The 22,719-nt window shown below is 41.0% G+C and overlaps 1 protein-coding gene across 3 annotated transcripts in view; it reads left to right on the top strand.

The window, feature by feature from the left end:
• Positions 1 to 2,291: 2,291 nt before the first annotated feature.
• Positions 2,292 to 22,719, top strand: part of STAG2 (STAG2 cohesin complex component) — a 115,746-nt gene continuing 95,318 nt past the window's right edge. The window contains exon 1 of one of the 3 annotated variants that reach the window (XM_016197056.2): positions 2,292 to 2,457. The gene's annotated coding sequence lies outside the window, so the exon portion shown is untranslated. Of the gene's footprint in view, positions 2,458 to 3,317; positions 3,446 to 3,678; positions 3,696 to 22,719 lie in introns of those variants that run through there. The other 2 variants (XM_016197054.2, XM_016197057.2) reach the window with 2 other exon arrangements.

Genomic DNA, 22,719 nt, shown 5'->3' with positions numbered 1-22,719 from the left:
GTCTCAGCTGCCACATAGATAATCAGCCAAGAATGTAAATTTATAAAATAGATGAAAAACTGCACCATGTACTATAAATGTGATGTTTAGAGCAGAAAAATCAGTAGTTTTCAGCTAATACTAAAACAGGAAATCATTTCATATCAATTGATATTAAATTGGCACAATTGAACTAAATTAATGTAAAATGATTTGGTACAGAGCCCAATTTTTCTATTACTTTAAGTGGAATTTTGCATTAACTTATATAACTGTAAATTTTCCACTACTCTCTATTTAATGTTCTAGCTGCATCATTCTGTAACTTGAATCTATTAAAAACTGTATAACATTCTACCAAAGATGGTCTATAAAAGAAATGGAAATTTATTTTGAATAGTATTGCACTGCCCAAAGCTTTAGAGGTAAGTAAAAATGTCTCTGATTTTATTTCTTGTTATTGATATTTAGATGTTTCTGTTTAACTTTTATTGTTCACTTGATTAAATATACCATAACTCTTTTTAAAGTCGCAGGAAAAAAAAAACCCAGTAAGCGCACAGGATTGGAGAGAGACCAAGACACAGGCGTGGAAGGAATATAATTTGAGGGCCGAAAATAATCATTCTGTTGCATTAGGAATGCTTTAGACGTGATATCGGGTGAAATCTCCACCATTTACACGGGGCTTACATTATTTATCATTTGGAAAATCTGTCGTTATTAAAGACACTTATTCCTTTTCTTCTAATTGAAAAGTAATTCAACATTAAAGAAATATTTTAACTAAAATTGTAAAAAAAACAAACAAACGAAGAACTAACTAAACGACGACTGTATGAATCTGGAACTTCTATAACAGCAATGGAGACAGTGTAATAGGTCACTTCTTCCTGTCCTAGGAAAAGCGGCGCTTCGGAGGGGACAGGGCCTCCCCGACTTTATCTCCCGGAGTGGAGAGCTCCTGGCAGTCCAAGGGCCCGAGAAGCTGGATTGAAACAAACAAAAATACATACAAAGGGTGAAAAAGACCTAGATTGACCGGGGTCGAAGGATCGGAAGGGGTCCTTTCGCACTTCAAACATCTTGGGAAAGGGGGCAGGAGCCAGGATAAAAAGGAATCAAAATTCTGCAAGTCTGGAGGGCACCCCCGCCCACGTTTACTGGAAGACAGTGGGTGAGCGGGGGTGGTGGGGAAGACCCTGGAGGTCCCAGTCGGGTTCTTTGACCCAAATTTCGCTTTCCCTGCACTTCGCTCGGGCCCGTCCCCCACCCCCCTGGCCCAAGAGTCCAGAAGGAATTGGTCGGGCTCCCGGCCTAGCCTAGTAGCCCAGTTCCCTGGTCTCCCGAACCCGGGAGAGAGCAAGACCACGTTTTCTGGGAGACGGGAAGAGTGAGTTGTAAAGAAAAAAAAAAAATCTCCCCCCCCCCCCCCGCCCCGTGTTAGGTCTTCCTGGTAGAGAATGAGCTCGCTTTCTTCCCACACCCGAAACAAAAAGCACACAAAACAAAAACTCAAAACCAAACCCCCCTAAATCGCTTAGGATCAGGTGCCAGAGTTGGGCAAGTTGAGTGCTTCTGGTGGGAAGGAGCAGGGGCCGCGGGGAGGAGAGGGTGCGGGGACCGGGGCCACGGCCCCTCGCCGGGGCGTGTCACAGGAGGGGACGTCGCAGGCTGATGCCCGCTGAGCTGCTACCTCGGGCAGCGCGGGGGGCAAAGGGGCCCGGGGGCCGAGTCCCGAGCGAGCCCGCTCTTCCCTTTCCCACGGCCCGAGGCTCCGCCGGACGTCCCTACCGCCCCGCCGTCGACCCCTCCCCAGGAAAGAAATCGGAACGGCGGCCCCGGCGGGTCGGCGGCGGAAGCGCTGCCAAGCTCCGAGTAAGCGAGGCGCGGGCACGGCACCTTGTTTACCCCGCTCGGCGGCGCGCCCCTGCGGGCGCCTCGCTGGGAGGCGGCGTCCGAGACGCGGCACCGGGAGGCCGGCGGCCGCGATAGGCTGGCGGCTGGGAGGAGGACGCGAGGTGGGAGGGCTGGGAGCCGGGCGCTGCAGTGCCCGCGCGCGGCCGCTAGATGCCGCCCCCTCCCAACGGGAGCCGGGCGCGGGCTGCCGGCCGACAGATGGCGCCTGCGCGTTCCATTCGCCTCCAAGTCGCCGAAGAGCGAACACCCCAAACAATCCCGAAGCGCCACCAAAAAAAAAAAAAAAAAAAAAAAAAAAAAAGAGAGAGAAAGAAAAAAAAAAAAAACAGAAAAAAAAAAAAAAACCCCGCCGGATCCGACCGCCACTTTCAAAACCCCCCACCGTTCTAGAACCGCGGGAGCTTCCGTCCCCGAGTAGAATTCGAGGGTGTAAAGAAGAGGAAGGGAAAAATCTCTTGTACCAGCCCAGGGGTGAAGGAGCCCCCGGCCTGAGAAAGAAGGAAGGAGTGGGGGAGGCGAACAGTCTCGTTGCTGCCTCTGTGTACGCTGAGGGGGGAGGTAAGTTATAAAATGGCGGAGGCGAAGCTTCTAGAAGTTTGGAGGGGCACCCGGAGGGCGCGGGGCCCACCGTGAGGTGTGTATGGTTGCGATAGGGCGCGGGAGAGGAGTTGGGAGGGAAAGCGATTGGGCGCCCCGCTGCCATTTAACGTCCCCTCTTCTTCCTTTGCCCCCAGCGGGGCCGGCCGCGGAGTGGCTGCCAAGTCCAGGCGGGGGGGACTCCGCTTCGTCCCCGCGTAACCCCCAGCCCTCCTTTCTCCCTTGTTCCCCCCAAGTCCCTACCTCCACACTACCGAGGAACTTCCAGCCCCTTCCTGCCTACCTCCTCCTCCTAGAGTGGCTTCCTACCGCAGGACTTCTCTCCCACTACCCTGGCTGAGGATTTTCTCTTCCTCCCCTCGCCCCTCTCTCCCTCGGGGCCTCTACGGAGACCCCCCCAAGGGTGGCCCAAAATGGAGAACGCGGAGCAGCGCAAGATGGAGGCTCCGCTTCTCTGTGTAGCATTCGATTTAGGTGCCTTTTCTCCGGCAGGCTCCTAAGGCCCGGAGAGCCGAAACTGGAGGTGGGGTGGGGTGGGCTGCGAGCCTGGTCGGGGAGCCTAGCCGGGGAGGCCGTGAGTGGGGGGGGGGGGAGCGCGGATCGTGGTGAGGGGAAGGAAGAGAGCAAAATGGTGGTGCTGGGAACCTGGGGGGAGGGGAGGAGAGGAGGCTCAGTTGTGTATATTTGGGCCTCGGACCGAGGGAGGCGAGGGAAAATCTACTCTGATCACACCCCTCCCTCGTGCCCCCTCCCTTCTCCCTTCCCCTCCTTCCTTTCCTCCCTCCCTCCTCTCCCTCCCTCTCTTCCTCCCTTCCTAGAGAGGGAACAACATTCATGTGACGGGCCCCTCGGCTTCTCCCCCGCCCCATCATCTCCAGCGCGTGGTGGGGAAACTGCTGGGGAAAGCGATTGGCATCGATCTCTCCATCCCTTCCGAGGCCCGACTTCGGTCAGTTTTCTTCGGGCAACAATTTTATAAATAGGTTGGGGTCTGGCGGTGTTGGCCCCCTCGTGCAGCCCTTGCCCCGAAGGGGGCCCTGCCTGGCTGGCATGGGAGGAGGGGGGAAGGGCGGGAGTGGAAGGCTGTTTGTTGGGGGGTTTTGGCGCCACTTTTGTTTTAGTTTTAGTGCTGCTTTTCGTTCCCACCCCCACCCGCGCTGTCTTTCTCAAGACACGAACTGAGCTGATCCTTGCCCCAGGTAGGCAGCGTCTGCTTTTTCCCTCCACACTTTTATTCTGGCTAGGGGTTGACTTTCTTTTTCCTTCTTTCCCGTACCCGGTGATCTGGGGACGGCGATTTTTAGGGACGAAAAGGGTCGGATGGGCAATGGGAGAGAGAAGGTGTGGGAAACAGCATCAAGTAGTTCCGCAAAAACTTTGAGCCCCGTTCCCATTTTCTTCTGGCCTACATTCGTAAATGTATTGTTGATTTCTGTCCCCCTTTTTTTTTTGGTCGCGAGAATGTCTTGTTTTGCCTTCAGTGTTGTGTGTGTGTGTGTGTTTTTTTTTTAAATAAGCCGCTGTACTTTCGACATTTAGTTTTCACTCCCCCTTGTTGTATATGTCATTTTATTTTTAATCCCGAACTGTAATGGGCTTTATGGTTTGTGTTTTTTCGTGCTGCAGTGTTCAGCTTTAATTTTTAATATTGCATTAGTTTCATCCGGTTTGTGACTTTCTCCGTGGCCTAGAAATGTTTTATGTTGCCTACCCCCCCCTTACTTTCTTTTAGATGTAGTTTTTTAATTGAGGGTCCTGGTGTTTGATTAAATGGTTATTTACAGCTTACATGATATATCTATTAGAAACTTTTGATCTGTAGGATTAGGTTTAAGTAAAGGAAAAGCTTGCCGGTTTGAAATGGTTCCTTAAAATGCGCGGGCCGCCCCCCCTCCCGTGTAGCCCCATCTTCCCCCTCATACGGGGAGTGTAAATTCCATACCCCTCTTCTCCCACGGACCGCCGTATTTCACAGCAGCCACACCCTGTATTTGTCTCTGTGGATTGGACTCATTATCAGCTTAATTTAGTGACTCTTAAACCACCATGATGGGACTTGCTTAAGCACAAGCTTCTTTTCCTGTTTAGTCCTAGTGGTTAGTGTCGAAAGAGGAATAATCGGGGTTTCTTGATGAAACCTGGTGCAGTCCAACCTCTGCCTTTTTTTCTGTTGTCTTTTTTCCTACTCCGGGCTGTTGGCGGTGTCAGCACCGCTGCTGGGGGCGGGGGTGGAGGGGAGAAAGAGTCGGGTTACCGAAGTGCGTCATTCCTGGCTCTAGCTGGGCCTGCTCGGGAGCTGCTGGTGTTTGTTACTGTCCTCGCTGCACTTTCCTGCCAACCTTCTCTCTCTGCGTATTGGTTAGGAGCAAAAGCAGGAGGCGGTCTCCTAATTCTATCTGTAGCCTAGCGCGTTGCATTTAAGGGTATATGTGAACTTATTTTAAAAAAACAAAAAACCCCGTCTTGGAAAGTGGATACGTTTCTGTTTCATGACATACAATTCAGGTAGTTTAGACTTGCTTCTTTCATATGTTTTCCAATGACCGGTGGCGTTGATTTTGAACATTTTCAACCACTTAGGTTAAAATGCCTGGTTTTCTTTCTACATTGATATCAGCCTATAATTAGGGATCAGAAGGGCCAGTTAAGGCATAAGTGTTCAGCGGTTTTTCAAGTGGTTGAATTGTGATTTTATGACACATTACGTTAAATAGTGTCTTTATTTTCGTTTTGAGCCAAGGTGCTCCATAAATGCAAGCTAATTGTACATGTTTAAGTTTCATTTTCATCACATGTTCCTATTTATCCCTTTAGATATAATTTTAAATATGTCCTTTAGATCTTATGGACTTTATTAAAATTCTTAAAGATGGCCATTTCTTTGTTTTTAACTGAATTCTTAAATTTACCACCAAACAAGGAGTTGTGTATTTAACAGCTACCTTGTTAAATTCTTGTCTTCTTGCTGTACCCAATGTACTTACTGAGCACAGTGTCTTCCTCTTAATTCTTTTCTAAAGATAATAATTGTGGGAGGAAGCAGAGGAAGGTAGAGATCAAACAAAAGTGGCCTTGAGTTGATGATTGTAGCTGGATTGGGTGAGTACAGGAGAGCTGGTTGTACTGTTCTCTCTAGCTTTGTGTGTACTTAAATTTCCATAATTAAGCAAATTTGAAGAAAATTTTTCAAGTTGTCTTGCAATTTTGGTGTAATGGCTTAAATTTATATTAAAGTATCAAGTTATTTGCATGGGAAACTTGGCCTTGTGTATAGGTAATTATACAATGCCTAATATACCAACTTTCTAAAAAATATTCAAATTGATCCAGTATAGAATGAGCAACATAAATGCTTATAAATTGGTTGAACTTGAAATGTTTGTAACTTAGTTTGAATGTGCACTACTTTGTTTTTTTAATCCTCTGAAAATAGGAAAATTCCATTAACAAATTTTGTAAGTTTTGTTTTGGTGTCTATTTCATTAAGTTGGAGTTACAGTGAGTCAGTATGAAAGGATTTACTATTAATAGGAGGGGCTTTGGCAGTTGGAATAAGTGACAGTGGAAGGGATTCGGGTGCCCTGGGGAGCATTCCTGGTAGGAAGATCTGAGGTATCGGTTGAATTCAGTTTCAGCATTTGGTGTTTAATGAATGGGTAGAGAAAAGGATTGGAAAAGAAATGTACTTATTAGCCATTCTTTCCCACAATGAAATAACTATAGCATTCTAAGATTGGCATCAGAAATTGGCAGTGGGGGTGGGGTGTGCTCTTTAAAAAAAACACAAAACAGCATATGAAAATGTACACATATAAAATGTATTGCACCTCCCTCCTCAAGGATCTGGTACTATAAATAGTTAAAAGTTGATATGTAAAATACTGTGATGTTTTCTATTACAAAAATTCTGACTCTTGCCCATCAACTGTAAAATAAAAGTGCAACGCAGTTAAAACTCTGTCTCCTCAATTAGTGTATTTGTGAATTGCTCCTAAATTCTTTGAAGGTAAGTGCCTTATTTTCTGAAGTTTTGTGGCGGTCAGTGTTAGCCCCCCCCCATGAGATATATTTTTGAATATATGTCAGAGTTCTAAAGGGAATCCAAAATAATGGATATTTAATTTTGGTAAGGTGTGTTTCATAATAGTTATGAAAACAATTCCATCATCATCTGGGTACAGACATTTTATAACTTAATATTAGTCTGTATATTTCATATTCCACATTTTAACTTTAGAAGGATGTTAAGAGAAGACAAATTACATATTTTGAATTCTTGTTCATATGCAAATAATCATAAGCAGATGAGGATTGTGACTTCAGATTTATTTTATTGTGGTGAGGCAACAGCTAAACTACTAAACCAATTATGAGTTTGGTAACTTTGAAGTCTATTTAGTTAGGGTTTTTTTTTAAAGCCCAAACACTCAAGATTTTAATGAAATTAAATTCTACATTCCTTTTTCATTGTTTTCTTTTTCGACCTTACTGACTTTGCTTTCTCGCCTGAGGACCCATGGATTAAAATTGGTGGGATTGGGTGGCTAACAGGTTTCAGGCTCAGATTATCCTTTGGGAATATAGGGTTAGATGTGAAAATACGCATTGGACAGCTTAGTAATGCTTAATATTCTGCATGTTTAACTGATGCCACCCACAGTCATGTGTGGGAAGGGAGTAAACAGTGAATAGCTCATTCTTTTTGCTTTGGGTTCTTTATAATAGATGGAAGACTTAAGTTTTTGATGCTGCAAGTTAGCTTTTGAGCTTAAATTTTACATAAAATGGACACAGTGATCTGTCATACATCTCATTGGGATAACATTTATATCTCTTTAATGTTGTGACTTTTTTGCGTCTCACGTGTTTTTTTAAAAAGATCCCGTACTTGTGTTCCCGCTTTGAAATCGATATTAGTAGATTGTTCAGGGACTGGAGCACGGTGGTTTACTTGCTGTGCAGCGGAGTATGATAGTATCCCTATTTGAGGAGTTGGGAAGCATAGCAAAGGACAGGGATGAGTCCCAGTTAGCTGTGGGTATCAGTATATGGAAATGTAATTAATCATTGGAGAATAAAGAAAAAACTTTAAAGATACAGGTCACTTTAAAAGTTTTTTACATTTTTCCCTTGTAATCTCCTTTCGATATACATTTAGGACTTTCAATTTGTGGTTCAATGCTGTCCCGGTATAATAATTTTCTGTATCTCTGGATATCTTGAGCTGTGGTTATTGCATGTTCTGTTTGGCAAAGATACGTGAGAAAACAAAATTGTCAGTTTGATTTTTTTTCCCCCCCAGTCTCTTGAATTGCCCGCTTTGCATTTAATTTAACCAAATTTTATATATCATCAGTGTAAGTGGTGTTGCTTGGTGGGCTGAGTCTTAATTTTTGTATATGTGCATTTAAAAAAACTACATCTTTTTAGCAGTTGTAATCTGCCTGAATTGTGTTTTTAACGTTTGCTTGCTATAGTTCCATATTTGATAGTGACCAGAAGTTTTTACATATGGTTAGTCTAGCCAAGAGATTGGTGAATTGTTTTAAACTTCCCTCCCCCAAAGGAAGGGAGGGTGAGTAATGTCAGTGGTCAGTTCATTTTTATTATTTTAATTGTATAACACATGACTAAAGCTTTATGAGACAAATGAGAGATTTCTATAAACTGTAATCTAATGTACAACTCAAAGGTAAAATTCCTTTAAAAATAGTTTAAATTCTGTTGAATGTTGCTACAGGCTGGGAAGTAAGTCCTGCTTTTACACTTGCTTGGGTAACCTTCGTTGTAATGGGATTTGACCTATAACTTGTTGAATCCTGAGATACTCCAAGAAAGTCTTAATTTAGTTGCCATTTGAGTTCCTTTTGAACTAATACCTGTGTTATGTGTTTTAATATGTGTTGTTTAATCTCAGCTACCTTGCAGGATAAGGTAGTTATTATCATTTTACAGATGGGGAAATTGAGGCTCTCAGGATAAATGGCTTGTCACATGATAATAATTGACAGCCTGACTTCACACACAAATTAGTTTGGCCTTGAAAACTTTGTGCTTTTTTGTTAAGCTCAGTAGATTCCCTTAACTGGTTTAGGTCTTGGGTTATCTATAACCAGAAAGCATGTATCATTTTAATGTACACAATGAAGATTTTTTTTTTTCATGTGTAGTGCAAGATAAATGCAGATTTTTAGACAGGGTTAGATGAGTTGCAGCCTGGTGAAAGGTCTAAATTGTGTTTTATACTAATAGTCAAAATAGTTGAAATAAATCCGAGCTTTGTTTCTGAGTATGCTCATTATACAAAAGTTTGTGGAATAATATGTTGAATTGTGTTTATTTTTGGTCATACTATGGTAGATAGAATAGTTTCACTGTTTTTTTCCTTTGTCATTTATGCTCTATACTGAATGGAGGCTAAGTGTGTCTGAGAATAGTTCCCTAATCATTCAGTTTGTTTATTGAGTGGTTGGATTTGAAATAAAAATTTAGGTGATCTTTTTATAATTCGCTGCTCTGATTGGTTCTGTAGGGGGATTTTTTTGTTTTGTTACTTAATGGTACTTTAAAAACATTCTCTTCTAAGTGTTAGTATCTTCTCTGTTTATACTTTGTATTCTAGGTCATCTTTTTACTTTATTAAATTTTCTTGTTTTTATCAGGTAATAGATAATATTGGTGCCTTGGATTATTAGATTCATTAGCGATCAGAATCTTGATCTCTCTTTGCTTTTCCTCTTTTTCTATACTGTGTTTCATAAACTAAAATTTTCCTTATCTGAAGAAATGCTAGATGTTGGATATCTGGCCTAAGATAAATTAGTGGAGATGAAGTAAAACTGAATATATTAGTGCTTTTCATAGCCATGAGTCAGATTTATATATTTTATGTTAATCATTCCCGTAGGCTTCATTCTGTAAGAAATAATTTTTGTAGGTGATGCAGCCTTCTACCCACACTCTGTTCAATATTGAGGCTTTTCATCCATATTTCCCCCTTTGTTCTCCAAGAATACCAAGACCTTGGTATTCTGCAACAGAATTATGCCCCAAGGCATCCCTTGTATGTAATACTTTCTCTGCTGTGCATCTAGAAAGATACCAGTTATGTACCGTTCTTGGGAGAATTCAGGAAATTGTCACTCAAATCATTTTCTGATCCTATAGTTAATAGGAGGAACACTGGTTGAGAAAGGCTGCTAGAATATTCAGGGACTTGGTTTGGCACTAACCAGAGTTTTACTTTCCACAGTTAATTTCCACAGTAACCCTAATATGGCCTGTACTAAAACTTATTTATGATAAAATGTGAATGCAATTGATAGTATTGCCATCTCTGTGGGATAAATTGGTTAGTGTTGATGTCAACCAGTTAGTGCTTAGTTGTTTTAAAGAATTGAATGTAGGAAGGTAAATGCATAATTTTATTTGTAAAAAGTGTTTTAGGAGCTCTGTTCATTACACAAAACTTTTTTACAAGAAGTCTTTGACAGTGACTATAACATTAGCAATAGCTAACAGTAACTGAACTCTTACCATATTTCAGACATGTTAGAAATGTCATAGGCGTATTAGCTTACTCAGTCATAACCTTATGAGGTAAGATGACCAGCCATGCGATTTATTCAAACCAGGATACTTATGAGAGTGAAAGGGGGCACTAGCCGTATGGCATGATAGGATAATAGTATAAACTGGGACTGTCTCGAGAGAAACTAGGATGTATGATGACCCTAATTAATACCCACTTTTTCAGAATAGGAAACCAAAGTATAGGGAGGCCATGTAACTTGCCCAATTAGTAAGTGGCAGGAAGGGATTTGAAGCCCCTACAGAGGTTTCTTTGGGTTTGTGATTTAACTTTCTGTAAATTGCCATATTCTGAGAGTTTGTTTACTTTTACTGTTTTGGAGGAGTTTTTATAGGTATGGGGTCGATAGTAAAAGACAAGATATAGTGTTTTTTAAAAGCCGGTAGAATTTCCAGTTGGCTTTTTTCAAGTGACTGTTAAGACTTCAGTAATTATATGTCTTAATGCTAAAAGCAACTTCTCTGAGGTCCGCCTAAATAAAAGAGAAAATTCCAGGATAATTACTTTTACTGTTTACATCTGTGTTTCTTTTCCTTACCTATTATTCAGACCCTTTTACCATTTTTTAAAAAAAGAAATATGAATTGTGTGATATTTCACAAGGGTTCTTACGTGGAAAATTTATTCTGAGAAGAAAGCTGAAAGAAATAATTTTGTGACTAGGGAGATGTGGTCTTAGAAAAGAAAGAAAAAGTTCCAGTTTAGAGACTTATCTGAAGTTAAACTGATTTGATAACATAATTTGAGAGTTAAGTCTTACAGAGATTGGTGTGCCATTTCATAAAATTAATAGTGCTCTTTTATTTTGCGTGACTTTTGTAGTTGCTTTGTGTTCCTGGCCTATTTATGTTTGTGGTACCTCCCACCCCCCAGAAATGATTACTGTAGGCCAACTCAAACATTTGGAGAAATGATTTCAGTATAATCACAGATTTACTGTATTGTAAACTAAGATTTTTAAAAATTTTTATTAATCCTCACCTAAGGATATTTTTCCATTGATTTTATTTTTTATTATTATTTTTTAAACATATCTTTATTGATTTCAGAGAGAGGAAAGGAGAGGGAAAGAAACATCAGTGATGAGAGAGTCATTGATGGGCTGCCTCCTGCAAGCCCCCAACCGAGGATCGAGCCTGCAGCCTGGGCATGTGGCCCGACTGGGAATCGAACCCTGATCGCCTGAATCCTAGGTCGATGATGCTCAACCACGGAGCCAAGCCCGGCAGAGACAGACATCATGTGAGAGAGACACATTGGTTGCTTCCCGCAGGAGCCCCTACCAGAGCCTGGGATCAGACCTGCAACCCAGGCACTTTTTCTTGACCAGGAATTGAACCCTTTGGTGCTGGCTGTTGCTCTAACCAATGAACCACACTAGCCAGGGCTTAAACTAAGAATCCTCCCCCTTTTTTTCTTTCAGTGGGGGTGAGTGGTGTAGAGGTTTGATCTTAAGAGGACTTTGACTTTTGTTTTCATACTTGGGTATTTTAATATTTCCTTGAGGAATTCGTGATTTTCTCCCCTAGCTAGTTTACTTTTGGAGGTTTTGTTGGTGTCACTATTTTACAAACAACTGAGAGGTCATTAAGTAGGTCTATTCAATTTTTTAAAAGTCTTATTTAGTTCATTAAAGCCGTCATGAAGTTGGAAGGGGCGTAGAGAACCGCATTTCTGACCAGATGAAGGAATTTGAGTGATTGGTAGGCAAAGTTTATATCTTGTGGATTTGATTTATTATATGAAATTAATGCAGTTGGTTTATTAAAAAGCTATAGCTGGCCCTGCCCTGCCCTAGTGGCTCAGTTGGAGCATCATCCTGTTCACCAAAAAGTTCAATTCCTGGTCAGGGCACATACCTAGGTTGTGGGTTTGATCCCTGGTCAGTACTGGAGGCTACTCATTGATGTCTCTCACATCTCTCCCCCCCTCTCCCCCCCTCTCCCCCCTCCCCCTCTCCCCCTCCCCCTCTCCCTCTCCCTCTCCGTCCCCCCTTCCTCCCTCCCTCCCTCCCCCCTTCCTCCCTCCCTTCAAAATCAATAAGCATATTGATTAAAACAAAACAAAACTATTGGTGGTTTTAATCGGGCCCATGGATAGTGTAGAGGCGTGAGAACCTTATGAAATTACGTGCAAAATGTGTGTGTGGTTTTTTTTTCAGGTTCTCAAAAAGGCTCATTCATTGTTATATTAGCTGGTACTGAAAAGTGCCTACAGAGATGGGGATATACAATGGCGAACTCTAGATTATATAATCTCTGCCCTCAGGTAACATTGCCAATTGGACTTGATCACTCCAAAAATATTAAAAATAATTCTTTTTTGCCCAGCCGAAGTGGCTCAGTTGGTTGAGCATTGTCCTGTGCACCGAAGGGTTGCCAGTTTGATTCTTAGTCAGGGCACATATCTGCGTTGCATGTTCCATCCCCAGTTGGGGCATGAAGGCAACTAAATGATCAATGTTTCTCTCTCACATTGATGTTTCTCTCTCTCTCTCCCTATCCCTCGTGTCCTTCAGTGAGAGTTAAAAAAAAATTAAAAATAATTCTTTTTTAAAACATTATGTACTGGGATCACTATACATCAAAGAATATTAGGCTAAAATCAATAGTCAATACAATTTGATAGTGTCCTTAATTTGAGATTAGTGACAAGTATTTAACAATAAGGACCTCTCTGGAAAGCTTTAGGGGAAAAAATAACAATTGAGAACTGTTTATATAGCCTTGGCATGCTTCAGTCTTTGGTGGTGGTTAATAAACTAAGTTAAAAGGACCCATCATCATCCCCTGTAACCAGTTACTGTATCCAAAGGTTCAAACCTTCTAAATGATATTCTGGTTCTGTGTAAAAGAGGCAATCAGCAATCACTCGGTTATAGGACTTTTGTGTCTTTTTTATTTATCTTTATTGATGAAAGTATTCTAGATATCCCCCTTTTTCTCCCACATTGATCCCTTCCACCCAGACCCACCCCACCCCAGACCTTCTCCACACTATTTTTTAAAAAATGTCTTTATTGATTTCAGAGAGAGGAAGGGAGAGGGGGAGAGAGAGAGAGAAAGAAACAGTGATGAGAGTCATTGATCAGCGGCCTCCTGCATGCCCCTTGCTGGGGATGGAGCCCGCAACCCCGGCCCCTGGGATGTCCTCTGACCTGGAATCGAACCGCAATCTCCTGGATCCTAGGTCCATGCTCAACCGCTGAGCCATGCCGGCCGGGCCTCCACACTGTTGTCTGTGTCCATGGGTTATGCATATATGCATGAAAGTTCTTTGATTAATCTCTACCCCCTTCACGTTCTAAATACTTGCTTTTAAATAGGAATTTAAATTTATATATACTTTACTTTTGGATTCTTTGTTGGAGTGTTAGTTTGAAATGTCTTTGTAGCCCTATATGATGCTCATTAAATTCATTATATAAGATTTGTATGATGATTTAGGTTTGGTATATTTGAAGTATTTCCATTTCAGAATTGGGATGTATAATATCATCTTTTCTTGGATTTCTAACCTTTTCCTCTTTTCAAAAGCAAAGAGAAGTTTTCTGTACTCACCAGTATATCTACTGCCTTATACTTAATTTGCAAATTTTATGGTGACGAAAATGTTATTACAAAGAACACGTTTAATATCCTCTTACTAAAAAAGGCCTTTTTGTGGTTTAAAGAAGTAGTTTTAAAGATAGGAACATGAACCTTAGAGAATTTCCCTTCTACACTAAAGAAGTAGAGAAAATGTAGGAAATATTAGCAAAGCCATAATATTTTCCCTTTGGGATATGTCCCTCCCTGTTTCCATCTCTCAATTGAGACCAAAAGCCATTCCTCAGATTTTATCCCTGGCAGGAGAATTGAGGAAGTGGTGGTAGTCATGGCTGGCAGGGAAGCAGAAGCATGAAGGTATGTTTTTGAAAAGCAAAATTGTCAATGACAAATGGATTTTTCCAGCACTTAGTATATGTACTTTTTTGAGTTCTGATTAAATATCAATGCATAATGTGCTACTATTCATTGAGGACTATTCAGTAGTTTCATTCATATTTGGGTGTTCTAGATATATTTGAAAAACTTCAGAAGGATTATCTGGACAATACAGGATTATATTAGAAAAGATCTTTTAGTAGGGAATTAGTTCCTAAACCTTTGGAGTAGACTGACACAGCTATCCAGGTTGCTGAAGAAAAATAGCAAACCTAACTTGAGAGTAATTATTTGTGTGTATGTGTGTATAAATATGTAGTGTTTAAATGTATGATATTGGTGAATATCCAATTTATCTCATAATCAAATTGTTAACTTTTTCAGAGTAGGGATTACATTTTTATCTGATTTTGTTTGAATCCTTGTCTTACTGTGTAGTACATATTATAAAGATTACCAGATAATTTTTTTCCAGATAATTGAATTGAAACCTTAGGTTTTCTAGAAATATAACTCTGCATTATAATCACATGATTAATATTCATATTAAAGAACTGTATGTTGGAAGAGTAAATTAGTCAATTTATTTCCTTTAGTTGGCTTTGCATTAATGATAAACTTTAAGTTTGTATCTACAGGATATTATGTAGTAGTTGTACTAGGCTCCCTAACATTTAATTTTTATTTTTTTTTACAACCATGTGAGGTAGCTGATGGTATTCTCATTTACTGAGGTTCAGAATTGGTTAAGTGACTTGCCCAAGATAACTCAGCTAGTAAGTGGCAGAGCTTTCTTTTTAATCCAATTCTAGCATACTTCTTTACATGGGGATGCACTGCCTCCCAGTGGGATGATTTATAGATTTTGTAGTGATAACGTGAAAAAAAAAGTTTTCGTTCGTTTTACAGAGAGGGAAAGTGAGAGGGAGAGAGAGAGAGAGAGAGAAACACATCGATTGGCTGCCTCACGCACATACCCCAATGGGGGATGGAACTCTTAACCTGGGCATGTGCCCTGACCGGGAATTGAACCAGCAACCTTTTGGTACATAGGCTAATGCTCATCCAACTGAGCCACGCTGGCCAGGGCCATAGTGATAACTTTTTTTGGGGTAGAGAATTAGAGACAAGAATCCTCAATTGATGAGACATACTGAGGAGGAAGTTAAACTCAAAGCAGTCAGAAAATTTTTGAAGGGTAGGAGAAATGTTTATTTTCTACCAAGAGCTGATAGAGGCTAAATTATTCTCAGTCTGAAGTTACATGTGATATGTTTCATATTTTGTAATAAACACCAGATAACAAGTAGAAGAGGGTTGGATGGAGGGAAGATGATAAAGTTTGTGATATTGTACTTGTTTTAATCCTCAGTAAAGTGACACTTGAATTAATTTTAAGGAATTAAACTTGTTATAAATTAGGAAACAAATGTTAGCTAAAGCATTGTTGGCATATGTCTCACAAGCAGTGTTCTTACTAAAGGGCAATAATACTTATAGGAACAATCTGTTCAGGTAAATTGGCCTAAATAAATGTAGGCAACATTATGATGCCACTTTACATTATTCTGTTCTCTTTTAATTTTCTTTATTTTATTTATTGACTTTAGACAGAGAAAGCGAGGGAGGGAATGGAGGGGGGGGAGAGTGTTGTTCCACTTATTTGTACATTCATGGGTTGATCCTTGTATGTGCCCTGACCAGGGATTGAACCCGAAACCTCGACATGTGGGGATGGTGCTCTAACCACCTGAGCTACTTGGCCAGGGCCTGTTTTCATCTTCTCCAGCCTTTTTCTGCTGCTTTTCCACCTCTAGTGTTTTAACAATTGCTATAATTCTCCATGAAAAATAGAAATGTTTTGATGGTAATTTCCTTTCTTTTATGCTATCACTACTAATGTTAGATAACTAACTCTATATGCTAGGCACTTCGATATGCTAGGCGCTGAAATAGAAGTGATTTAAAAAATTAACCCATTTAATCCTCTCAGTTACCCTGTGAGGTAGTTGCTATTATTATTTCCTATTTACAGGTGAGGAAACAGGTGCCGAGTGAAAACATAAAATTGCCCAAGGACATGTACAATAAGTCCTCACTTAATGTCATCGGTAGGTCCTTGGAAACTGTGACTTTAAGCAAAATGATATGACAAAACCAGTTTTACCGTAGGCTAATTGATATAAACAAGAGTTAAGTTCCTACAATGTATTTCTGGTCACAAAACCAACCAAATTTCTAAATAAAGACTCAAAGCATTTCTAGCATTAAACATTGAGATGAATGTGAGCTATACATACATTTAAGGAATATTAAGAAAAGCAAGCCCTGGCCCGTGTGGCTCACTTGGTTGGAGCATTGTCCTAACACCAAAGGGTGGTCGGTTCGATTCCTGGTCAGGGCACATATCTAGGTTTTGGGTTCTGGATCCCTGGTCGGATCCCTGTGTGGGAGACAACTGATAGATGTTTCTCTCCCATTGATCTCCTCCCTTTCCCCCCTCTTCTTCTAAGATTAATTAAAAAAAGAAAACAACATTTTTTTCCAACCCACTCTTGGCAGCTCAGGGTGCAAAGCGGGACCCACCCTGGACAGGATGCCCTCCCATCACAGGGTGCACTCACACCCACACTCACTGGGACTGGAACAGGGACAGGGACAGGGACAGTGTAGATGTGCCAGTTCACCTTGTAGACACATCTTTAGGACGTGGGAGGAAACCGGAGTCCCTGGAGAAAACCCAACACGGCCATGGGGAGAACACGCAGGCTCCATAGTCAGTGGTTCTGCCTGGGAATTGAATTTTTTCATCAACATTCTAACAAAATGATGTTGAATGAAATGGCATTATTTGAGGACCTGCTGTACCTACGAAGTGGTGGAGCCTTGATGTGAACCCAGGCAATCTGGCAATGGGGGCCATGTTCTTAATGTTACAACACCATACTGCTGATTAGTTGACATTAACGTGAATGGTTTCCTTATCCTGGCAATATATTTGTCCTCTCTTTAATTGTGGAATTATATTTGTTCATTCTTATAGGAATTTTAAAGGTCAGCAGAGGATTAGGCAAATTTCTGATCCTCAGGTTTCCCAAGCATAACAGGTATAATCCCATTTGCCTTATATATTATTATGGGAATTAGCTAACAGTGTTTTCTGTGTATCGGCCAATATGCTTTGCATGGCATGATAGGCCTCCAGGTAATGAATATTCTCATTTATTGAGTACATTTAATGTGTCAGATACCTGGGGATATTATACCCAATTTTTTTATTCCTCACCGGAGAATATGGTCATTGATTTTAGAGAGAGAAAGAGGAAGGGGGGCGAGAAGCATTGATTGGTTTCCTCCTGTATGTGCACCGACTGAGGATAGAATCTGCAACCTAGGTATCTGCCCTGACCTGGAATTGAGCCTGCAGCCTTTTTGGTGTATGGGATGATGCTCCAACCAACTGAGCCACCCGGCCAGGTAGATATTATACCCATTTTACAGATGAGAAAACCGAGGCCTAAAGGAATTCAGTAATTTGTGGAAATAGGTTCCTACCTCAGAGCCTTTTGTACTTGCTGGTCCCTCTGCCTGGCTTGGTTCCTTGTTTCTTCTGGACATTTTGTTTAAGTAATTGACCTTTCAGTGAAGTATCCCTTGGCCATGCCATGTGAAATAATGCCCTTTGCACCCCTAGCATTCCCTTTCGTCTTCCTCTGCTTTATTTCTTGGCAAGGCTCTTTTCACCATCAGACAGTTTTACATAAGCTGTCTCTTTACCCACACTAGAATGTAAACTCAATGAGGGCAAGAATATTTGTCTTGTTCATTGCCTTAACCCCAGCACCTGGAACAGTTAGTGCTTGGGACATGGTATAGATTGTGTAATATTGAGTGGCTGCATTGTGTGGTATCCTGAGTCACTCACTAGACTTTTTTGCAAGCTGATCTTGAATTAAACTGATTTAGTTTTACTGGACCAAGATAGGTATTCCCTGGAACACAGAAGTGCTGTGGCATGTGCTTGTACCTGTTTTAGGGTGGGAGTGGGGAGGCAGTTGAGTCTTGCATTGTAGTTTTTAGAATCCTATTCTCATGAATTGCCTTTGAATTCCAGGAGGAAGGAGTATGTGCCTTCAGCTCAGCTTCTAGATTCTGTAAAGCTTTTTATCTCTTACTAGAAATCTGCCATTCAGCTTTTTCTTACTGCTTAAATTGCAATCCCACATTTTGCCTAAAGATGCATTTATTGACCAATTATAGTGTATTTGTGATATGCACAGTTTGGAGATAGATGTGAAACAGGGAATTAGTTGGCTTCAAACAGGATTCCTAGTTTTGCCATTTATAAGTTAGTAGGAAATAATATACATACAACATGTGTACAACATATATGTGTGAACATATGTTGTATGTGTTTAAAACTGCCATTATTGAAACTTAATTACATTTTAGTTAATATTTTCATAACACATAAGTCATTTTTTGATATCCTGGGATGCATACCTCTTTGTTTCTACTCAATGTCTTATGGAATGCAGACTGATACAGCCACTGTGAAAAACAGTATGGAGTTTCCTCAAAAAATTAAAAGTGGAACTGTTTTTTGACCCTGTGATCCCACTTCTGGGGATGTATCTATCCTATGAATCTCGAAAGATCAATCGGAAAGAATATATGCATCCCTATGTTCATGGCAGCATTATTTACAATAGCCAATATCTGGAAACAGTGCAGGTGCCCATCAGTAGATGAGTGGCTAAAAAAGGTGTGGGACATTTACACCATGGAATACTACGTGGGTGTAAAAAGGAAGGAACTCTTACCTTTTGTGACAGCATGGATGGACCCGGAGAGTATTATGCTAAGTGAAATAAGCCCTTTAGAGAAAGACAAGTACCATATGATCTCACTCATAATGTGGAACCTAATGAACAAAATAAACTGATGAACAAAATAGAAACAGGGGCATGGACACATGGAACAGACTGACAGCTGTCATAGGGGAGTGGAGTGGGTAGGACTGGATGAAAGAAGGTGAAGGGATTAGCCAAAGAGCATATATGCATAACCCATAGACAGACAACAGTGTGGTGATGGCCAGAGGGAAGGGGGGGCAGAGGCTAGATGGAGGGAGCAAAGGGAGGATCCCTGTTGTACAGATGTGGAGCTGAATCCCACAGAAGACACATCGCTTGCAGGGACCACAGCTTCAGATCTGAACCTACATCTGATTGACCCTAAAGCCTATCTTTTCCTAACGTCTCTGTTACACCCACCACTTACCAGAGGCCACTTCCAGGATCAGAGATGTGGCTTCACCATGCCATTCTAGTCACACACTCCCTCCTTCTCAACTAAGATTAAAAAAATTCATTGCCATGAAGAAAGAAAGGGAGGGGAAAAATTTCTTGCAATGTATGTAGCTGGAACACAGTAGTGAAACAATATTGTACTACTATGCTCTTGAATTTATTTCTTTTTAATCTTATTGATTTTAGATGGGGGGAAGAGAAGGGGGAGAGAGAGAAACAAACCGATTTGTTCAACTTATTTATGCTTTCATTGGTTGATTCTTGTATGTGCCCTGACCTGGGATTGAACCCACAACCTTGGCTTATTGGAATGACGCTCTAACCAACTGAGCTACTCAGCCAGATCTATGCTCTTGCATTTAAATGGTAACTGATTTTGGAAAGAAAGCGACAAATATTATTTTGGATACTTCAATCTTAATCTGATATTATGCAGCTGGAATTCAGCAGACATAAGAGCAGGAGCTATTAGGGATCCCTCTGCATAGCGTACATTGACTGTTAGGAGGGGACTTACAAATAAAGAACAGAGGGTCAGGTGAAAGCCTTGTTTCTTTTCATTGAACTTACTGAGGTGACACTGGTTAACAAAATTATACAGGTTTCAGGTGCACAATCCCACAGCACATCATCTGCGCACTGTATGGTGTGTTCACCACCCCAGGTCAAGTCTCCTTCCCTCACCATTTATCCCCCCTATGCCCTCCTTCATCCCCTCCTCTCCCCAGTAATCACCAGAAAACATTGTTAATTGGGCAGGAGGAAGTAGGACCATTGATGGACTGACTGGTCAGGGAGTTAGGAGAAAATCTAGGAAAATGTAACATAAAATCCATAAACATTTCAAATTTGAAAAGAATCCAGATGGCATGTTCTCCATCTGAGAGATGCTTTTAAATTGTATAGATATAAAAGCTGTTCCATTAAGTCAAGTTGAAATTATCTTTAAAGCTGATATAATCAATGATTATTTGAAAAGGAAAACCTTTTTTTCCCCTCTGTACTTCCATGTGAAATAAATGTGTAGACAACCACTTAGAGTTTTTTTCAAGTTTTGTGGAAAAGCTTACCTTGGGTGGAAATAATGCCAGACATGAGTATTATTATTTTATGAGTACAAAATCTTTTCTGCTGCTTGGGAAAATGTTTCAGAGAAATTGTTGTTATCTGAAAAAACTGCTCATAAATTCTGTCTTCATTCCAGAAGTACTTAATTTTTTATTTTGGTAAAATATACATAAATTTTACCATTTTAACTATTTTAAGTGTACAGTTCATGACATTAAGAACATTCACATTGTTGTGCAGAGGTCACCACCATCCATCTCCAGACCTTTTTCATCACCCTATAATGAAACTGTACCCATTAAGCAACTCCCAGTCTCCTCCACTCTGTTCTCAGACAGTCCCTGGTAACCAGCATTCTGCTTTGTCTATGTATTTGACTGTTCTAGGTATTTCATATATAGGAGGAAGCATAGAATAATTGTTCTTTGGTGACTGGCTTATTTCACTTGGCATAATGTTTTCAACATTCATCCATGTTTTGTAGCAGGTGTCAGAATTTTCTTCCCTTTTAAGCTTCAATAGTATTCCATTGTATGTATATGCCACATTTTGTTCACTCATCCATGATGGACACTGGGTTGCTTCCATCTTTTTTGCTGTTGTGAAAATGCTGCTGGGTACAAATATCTGTTCAAGTCCCTATTTTAAATTCTTTTGTGTATATACCCAGAAGTAGAATTGGTTCACAAATATTTGAGTGACTAGTATTGGCAGGCACTGTGCTAAGCACTGGGGACTTAGTAACGAACAAGACAGGCCTGGTCCTTGCCCTCATAGAATTTATAATCTAATGGGGGGGAGATTAAAAAGCAGTTACAATTGAGTATGTTAAGTTTTCCAAAAGGGCAAGTACTGAATGCCATGTGTATGTTCTTTATGGCTGTAATAATGTATATATTGTTAAGTGAAAAGAATACAAAACGTTAAATGCTTTTCCATATTCCATCATAATTCCCTTCAGCAGCACTCCATTTCCTTACCACATGAAAATCTCTTCTGCTTTTTCCCCACATTTAAAATTTTAACGCATCAGGAATTAATTTTTGACTGATGTCAGGTAGGGCTGTTGTGATACTGTGATTTATAAGAAATACATATTTGGTCTTCCTCCTGTTTCTGGTACAGAGCTCCCCAAGTGCTGAGAGTGAAAAGGTGTCCTTTATATTAATGAAGTGGCTTTTGGAATGCACCTCAAGATGGGGGTTGGTTGGTTACCAGTGGAGCCAACCCTGTGATTAGAGGGTTGGAACTTTCAGTCACATCCCCTGACCTCCAGGGAGGGGAGAGGGGCTGGAGATGGAGCTCAGTCACCAATGGCCAATGTTTTAATCAACCACAGCTGTGCAATGAAGCCTTCATAAGGACGGAAAAGGACAGTGTTCAGGTAGCTTCCCTCTTGGTGAACATGTGGCGATTTGGGGAGAGTGGTGCCATCTGAGAGGGATGGAAGCTCCAAGCCCCATACCTTGCCCTATGCACCTCTTCCATCTGGTTGTTCCTAAGTTATCCTTAAAACTGCTGATCTAGTAAGTAACATTTCTCTTGAGTTCTGTGAACCACCCTAACAAATTAAGGAGAGGAGGTTGTTGGAACCTTGCCAGTCTGTCAGGAGCACAGGTAACAACCTGGACTCTGAAATGAGGAAGAGGAGGCAGTTTTGTAGGATTTAACCCTTAACCTGTGGAGTCTGGTACTGTATCTGGGTAGATAGTGTCAGAATTGAGTTGCATTGTAGGACACCCAGCTGGTGTCTGGAGAATTACTTGGTGCTGTGTGGGAAATCCCCCAACACACATTGGAATTGGTTCCCAGAACCAATTTAGCCATACACACTTTGGTATTTTTTTGGTGCCATACCATGAAATACCTAATTATTTTTCTTGCAGTATATTTTTTCCCTTTCCCCTCTGAGTTTTAAATTTTTTTAATTCTTTTAATTTTTTCTTTTCTCCCTCTGATTTTGATGGCACTATTTCTGTGTGTAGCTCTGTTTTTGTTTTGTTTTGTTTTTTAAAATATGTCTTTATTGACTTCAGAGAGATAGGAAGGGAGAGGGAGAGAGAGAGAAACATCAGTGATAAGAGAGTCACTGATCGGCTGCCTCCTACAGGCTCCATGACTGGGGATTGAGCCCGCAACCCGGGCATGTGCCCTGACCAGGAATTGAACTGCGATCTCCTGGATCCTAGGTCAATGCTCAACTGCTAAGCCACACCTGGCTGGGCGTTTTTTTTGTGTTTTTTTTTTAAATATATCTTTATTGACTTCAGAGAGGAAGGGAGAGAGAGACACACATCAATGATGAGAGAGTCATTGATGGGCTGCA

Source organism: Miniopterus natalensis, chromosome X, assembly GCF_054644295.1.
Source record: "Miniopterus natalensis isolate mMinNat1 chromosome X, mMinNat1.hap1, whole genome shotgun sequence".
NCBI lineage: Eukaryota > Metazoa > Chordata > Mammalia > Chiroptera > Miniopteridae > Miniopterus > Miniopterus natalensis.
This window is presented reverse-complemented; position numbering and strand designations above follow the sequence as displayed.